At 40.2% G+C, this 8603-nt stretch overlaps 2 non-coding genes across 2 annotated transcripts; both read left to right on the top strand.

The window, feature by feature from the left end:
- The first annotated feature begins 4330 nt into the window (after positions 1-4330).
- On the top strand, positions 4331-4402 carry Trnad-guc (transfer RNA aspartic acid (anticodon GUC)). The gene has a single exon. It is a non-coding gene; the product is annotated as a tRNA-Asp (tRNA).
- Positions 4403-6937: 2535 nt separating this feature from the next.
- Trnad-guc (transfer RNA aspartic acid (anticodon GUC)) lies at positions 6938-7009 on the top strand. Its single transcript has one exon. It is a non-coding gene; the product is annotated as a tRNA-Asp (tRNA).
- Positions 7010-8603: the final 1594 nt, after the last annotated feature.

The raw sequence follows: 8603 nt of genomic DNA, 5'->3' as shown, positions 1-8603 counted from the left end.
ATATCGGCAAGCCTGTAAGTTTTTCAAATCAGTCCCTCCATGGAAAGTTACCTCGATGTCTTTGTTAATGCAGACTACTCATATCAGTAAGTCACGAAATTAAGAAGTAAATAATCAGTTTGTCTTTCATCGTTTGTGAAAATTCCTTCTGTCTTTTTTCTTCATGCTTATTTATATAGCAACCACTAGACGACGAAACCCCATACAAACATAATGAACATTTCTTATTTTATTAATGAAAATGCCACGCAAGATTTTATTTATAATGTAACATATTACTGCAATACAGAACCCAGTTAATATTACATGGAATTGTGCTTAGACCGCTCAATGGCCACCCAGCGTCAGCTGCTGGTCTACTCCTGAACTAGGCTTCACGAACATTTGCCATGAATACTTATTTGGGTAGATAATAACGAAGACGACATTGTGAAGCAGTAGCTCAAAATATCAGTTCTATACTTGATCGGTCTCTGACCATACAGTATTATTTCCCTTCACTGACTAGCAACAGATCAAACTAACCATAATCCTAACCCTAATCCTAACCAGATTGGCAACGAGACCAACTGTAGTCGTTTTAATAATAACAATCTCATGTATAAACTTTTGAATCTGTATATATATATATATATATATATATATATATATATATATATATATATATATATATATATATATATATATATAAGCAAAAAATCTTTAATGTATTTCCTGTTTTTGAACTATAAATTTAATATTTTTTTATTCTGTATCATAATAATTTTTTAATGAGCAATGTTCATATGACAATAAAATCTAAACATATAAATTTCCTTTGTGTGAAATTTGCAAAAGATAAGCTCAGCCGTTTCGGAACCTATGAACAAGAACTCTCACACACACACACACACACACACACACACACACACACACACACACACACACACACACACACACACACACACACACACACACACACACACACACACACACACACACACACACACACACACACACACACACACACACACACACACACACACACACACACACACACACACACACACACACACACACACACACACACACACACACACACACACACACACACACACACACACACACACACACACACACACACACACACACACACACACACACACACACACACACACACACACACACACACACACACACACACACACACACACACACACACACACACACACACACACACACACACACACACACACACACACACACACACACACACACACACACACACACACACACACACACACACACACACACACACACACACACACACACACACACACACACACACACACACACACACACACACACACACACACACACACACACACACACACACACACACACACACACACACACACACACACACACACACACACACACACACACACACACACACACACACACACACACACACACACACACACACACACACACACACACACACACACACACACACACACACACACACACACACACACACACACACACACACACACACACACACACACACACACACACACACACACACACACACACACACACACACACACACACACACACACACACACACACACACACACACACACACACACACACACACACACACACACACACACACACACACACACACACACACACACACACACACACACACACACACACACACACACACACACACACACACACACACACACACACACACACACACACACACACACACACACACACACACACACACACACACACACACACACACACACACACACACACACACACACACACACACACACACACACACACACACACACACACACACACACACACACACACACACACACACACACACACACACACACACACACACACACACACACACACACACACACACACACACACACACACACACACACACACACACACACACACACACACACACACACACACACACACACACACACACACACACACACACACACACACACACACACACACACACACACACACACACACACACACACACACACACACACACACACACACACACACACACACACACACACACACACACACACACACACACACACACACACACACACACACACACACACACACACACACACACACACACACACACACACACACACACACACACACACACACACACACACACACACACACACACACACACACACACACACACACACACACACACACACACACACACACACACACACACACACACACACACACACACACACACACACACACACACACACACACACACACACACACACACACACACACACACACACACACACACACACACACACACACACACACACACACACACACACACACACACACACACACACACACACACACACACACACACACACACACACACACACACACACACACACACACACACACACACACACACACACACACACACACACACACACACACACACACACACACACACACACACACACACACACACACACACACACACACACACACACACACACACACACACACACACACACACACACACACACACACACACACACACACACACACACACACACACACACACACACACACACACACACACACACACACACACACACACACACACACACACACACACACACACACACACACACACACACACACACACACACACACACACACACACACACACACACACACACACACACACACACACACACACACACACACACACACACACACACACACACACACACACACACACACACACACACACACACACACACACACACACACACACACACACACACACACACACACACACACACACACACACACACACACACACACACACACACACACACACACACACACACACACACACACACACACACACACACACACACACACACACACACACACACACACACACACACACACACACACACACACACACACACACACACACACACACACACACACACACACACACACACACACACACACACACACACACACACACACACACACACACACACACACACACACACACACACACACACACACACACACACACACACACACACACACACACACACACACACACACACACACACACACACACACACACACACACACACACACACACACACACACACACACACACACACACACACACACACACACACACACACACACACACACACACACACACACACACACACACACACACACACACACACACACACACACACACACACACACACACACACACACACACACACACACACACACACACACACACACACACACACACACACACACACACACACACACACACACACACACACACACACACACACACACACACACACACACACACACACACACACACACACACACACACACACACACACACACACACACACACACACACACACACACACACACACACACACACACACACACACACACACACACACACACACACACACACACACACACACACACACACACACACACACACACACACACACACACACACACACACACACACACACACACACACACACACACACACACACACACACACACACACACACACACACACACACACACACACACACACACACACACACACACACACACACACACACACACACACACACACACACACACACACACACACACACACACACACACACACACACACACACACACACACACACACACACACACACACACACACACACACACACACACACACACACACACACACACACACACACACACACACACACACACACACACACACACACACACACACACACACACACACACACACACACACACACACACACACACACACACACACACACACACACACACACACACACACACACACACACACACACACACACACACACACACACACACACACACACACACACACACACACACACACACACACACACACACACACACACACACACACACACACACACACACACACACACACACACACACACACACACACACACACACACACACACACACACACACACACACACACACACACACACACACACACACACACACACACACACACACACACACACACACACACACACACACACACACACACACACACACACACACACAGTGACATGTACGCAATTTAAACATTACCTGATGTTTTTTATAAGTTATTAACCTTAAAATAAACTAAAAAAAAAAAAAAACGTTAAATATCAGCGTTAAGACACGCGCTCAAGTCGGTTCCTCGGTAGTATAGTGGTAAGTATCCCCGCCTGTCACGCGGGAGACCGGGGTTCAATTCCCCGCCGGGGAGACTAAGTTTTTTTTTTAGATTCTGGAGTATAAATACTTTTTGTTTTGGGTTGAGCAGCAGCACAAATAAACCGTAATACTTGCTTTTTGTCTGTAGAAAACACTTTAACGCCACATCAACACATTTCCAAATAAGCACCCACCATCATTTGTTTTCATTCATAATTAACATTAAAAAATTTTTTTAACTAGAAACTTATGGCTCGTTCGGTACTTGTCTATAAAGATGGCGACTATATTTTTCCAGTCTATTTTTTATTTCAGCATTTCACATATGAAACAGAAACATCTATCACTATCTCTACTATTGCATAAAAGTATGTTTGTTTGTGTCTGTGTGTGCGTGTGTGTGTGCGTGTGTGCGTGAGTTCCTTTTCTCATAGGTTCCGAAACGGCTAAGCCTATTTTTTGTAAATTTCACACAAAGGTAATTTATATATCTGGCAGTGTTCTTAGATATGTTTTGTACAGAAATTCATCTGATAAGTATCCAAACTCGAAAAAATCCGATTTAAAAAACAGTATTTCTTTCTTATAGATAAAAAAGATTTTTTTTTTTTACAGGGGCATATTTTTCAGTGACACCGGTTAAAGAAGATAATTCTCAGCAAATCATTTCTTAAAAAGGAACAAAACTAATGTCATCCGGAAATATAGCTCAGAGGTAGAGTATTCGACTGCAGATTGAATGGTTCCCCTGTTCAAGCCATGGTATTCCTCACCATTATATTTTATTTATTTTTTGAATCATGAGTTCAATTTACAATAAAAATTTACGATAAAAGATGGGGGCCATTTAAAATCACCGCAAATCATTTCTTCTTTTGCATATTTTAAAATTAAACAGTAACCAGAAGTGAATTTTCCAGGACATTCATCGTCAAACCCAAATCTCAGCTGACGTGATATTGTGAACAAACACAGACGGAATTTGATGAATGACATTATTATTATTATTATTATTTTTATTTTATTTCTTAATTTTATTTTGCGAATTAGTCCACCGCGGAAATTATTCCTTGTAATATATAATATATATGTTTTAATAATACATACACTATGTGCGTAAATTAAAATATCATGTTTAAGCGCCGCCGGGCGTCCAACTAGTTTGTTATAAGCATACTGTTTTTAATATTGTCCCTTCTTCTTCTTCTTCTTCTTCTTCTTCTTCTTCTTCTTCTTCTTCTTCTTCTTACGAAAGCATGGGTTAAGTAAAACAAAAGAAGAAAACTCCCCTGTACTACAAACAAAAATTATTAGAATCTGTATGATGTACGTACGACACGAAAATATCATGTTCCAAAAATTACATACATTGATCACGTAGTCATATTTTTTTTTTATAAAGAAACTCATTTACAAGCAATTAATGTGAATTCGTAGGCATAAAAACATAAATGTTGCAAGGATGGAATACTGCTGCCATATCTGGGCAGGAGCTGCTAAAAACAGCCTATCCTGCCTTGACAGAGTACAAAATAGACTTCGTGGCTTAGTGGGAGTGGGGGATGCCCTTTTCTCTACCCTGCAACCTCTCTCACACAGAAGAGACGTTGCGAGTCTGTCTTTGTTTTATCGTTATTTCCATGGCAAGTGCTCGTCTGAACTCCAATCTCTGGTCCCCCTCGCCAATCTTTCACGAAAAACACCCGTCTAGCTGAATCCACTGTGAAAAATTTCCCCCACTCTTTATCTGTGCCTAAATCAAAACGTGGATTCCATGAACAAAGCTTGTTTCTTAGAACTGCACGCCTGTGGAACTCTGTTCCGTCTGCCTGCTTCCCACCTAACTACAACCTGGATGTTTCAAGTCAAACGTTAACAATTTCCTGAACCGCCCTCTTAAGTAAACACTTCATTAAATCTCCACACTAACATACTGTACTTGCAATAACCCTTATCCCTGAGTGGCTTCCGGGCCTTGATAAGTGGTGACCACCGTGTAAAAAAAAGAAAAAAGTTAAAATTGTTGCTGCATTATCTTTTTTTTTTTTTTTTTTTTTTAGATTATTTTCAAAATGGTAGACAAGAGAGCCGGCCTTTGGTTACTCATAAAATTTAATTAGTTAAAAATAAACCTACTTAATCAATTTACACAATATTTGGAATATGATATTTTTGTTTCGTCACGTGAATGTATATTATACATATTTTTTTTATTTTTGTTTTTAATATAGGCTGAATTTTAGACAAGAACTGATGTGACTGTTTATAGTTTACGGGACGCAAATAGCAATTACCGAACATGAGACTTGCACAAGTGTAAAAAAAAAAAGAAAAAGAAAAAAAAAGTGGGTTGATCATCAAGTGCGAAATATCTGCACCATTTTTAACATAAAACCACGATAACAAAAGATAAATCTACGTAAAAAAAAAAAAAAAAAATTTTGCGTACTTGGTAGAGAAAGCGACGCACGCACATGTGTGCGATTTCGATTTTTCAAACAACGCAATTCCCTTCAATAAACTACATTTGTCTTTCCTGCTAAATTTACCGTTAAATATCAGCAGTAAGAATGACTGGCATGTCAGTTCCTCGGTAGTATAGTGGTAAGTATCCCCGCCTGTCACGCGGGAGACCGGGGTTCAATTCCCCGCCGGGGAGACTAAGTTTTTTAGATTCTGAAGTATAAATACTTTTTGTTTCGGGTTGAGCAGCAGCAGCACAAATAAACCGTAATACTTGCATTTTGTCCGTAGAAAACACTTTAACGCCACATCAACACATTTCCAAATAAGCACCCACCATCATTTGTTTTCATTCATAATTAACATTAAAAAATTTTTTAACTAGAAACTTATGGCTCGTTCGGTATAAAGATGGCGACTATATTTTTCCAGTCTATTTTTTATTTCAGCATTTCACATATGAAACAGAAACATCTATCACTATCTCTACTATTGCATAAAAGTATCTTTTTTGTGTGTGAGTGTGTGTGTGTGTGTGAGAGAGAGAGAGAGAGAGAGTGCGTGCGTGTGTGAGTGTGTGTGTGTGAGTGTGTATGTGTATGTGTGTGTGTGAGTGCGCGAGTTCCTTCCTTCCTCATACTCGCCTGTCACGCGGGAGACACGGGTTCGATTCCCCGCCGACTAATGTTTTTAGATACTAGTATAGAAATACTTCTTGTTTAGAATTGAGCAACACAAACGAACCATAGTACTTGCATCTTGTCCCTAGAAAATAATTTAATGCCATATCAACACATTTCCAAATAAGCCCCACCCCCATTCTTTGAACTCCCTCCCCTCACTTGCTATTCTCCCCCTGCGAATGCATCTAGATGTTTTTATTGGTCCCCCAACAAAAAGAGGGTGGGCCTGTAAATCCAGCTTGTCCGTTTCGTCCGTTCGTCTGTTCGTCCGCACTTTTCTCAATAATTATGTCTTGGAATTTTTTGAAATTTTGCACAAAAATGAATATTCGTTTAAGATTACAAAATCTTCGCGTTGTAATTTGGCTTCAAGCATATAGTATTTTATTTTAAACGATCTGCCTGCACCCGACCACGCATTGCCAACAAAACATAATAGGCAAAATGTATGATTCTTATGTTCATGTTCTCAATACCCGTGGATATTGCTTTTGCCATATCGCAGTGCTGAAAATATCCCAAATGCAGGTACAACGATAATGTATGAGTTAATAATTAAAGGGAATAATTTTCGCAGGAAATAGAAATATATTTCTCATGTATTTACGGCAAATGTCACATAAAAAAAATAAAAGGCTGCCGAAAGCATTAGTTTTGTTGAATTATAGAATGCATCAGGTGACAATAAATGTAATGGTGTTTGTAAAAAAAAAAAAAAAAAAAAATCACCTTTTTACAATAATTTGTTCATGACTCAAATAGACCAAAAATGTAAGTAGGTATAATTGTGTTTTTAAATATGATCAATCTTTCGACTGTATAATATCGCTACAATAACGAAGAAACACTCGTACAATAAACACCCCACATAATTTGACTGAAAAGTAACGGGAAAAGAATAGCAAGACAAATACTGAAAATCTATTGATTAGATATTTAACTATATAAATGGAAATTGCAGTTTGTATTATTTGTTAACATCTAATAATGTTTTGCCAAAGTATTTTAAAGCAAAAGTTGGTGACGCACACATGTAAATATAAACAAAGCAGCGGGCGAGAAATATAAAAAAATAAAAATGTAAATATATTGTAAGTTTACCGAATA

Source organism: Euprymna scolopes, chromosome 4 (genome assembly GCF_053919585.1).
Source record: "Euprymna scolopes isolate OS-2025 chromosome 4, ASM5391958v1, whole genome shotgun sequence".
NCBI lineage: Eukaryota > Metazoa > Mollusca > Cephalopoda > Sepiida > Sepiolidae > Euprymna > Euprymna scolopes.
This window is presented reverse-complemented; position numbering and strand designations above follow the sequence as displayed.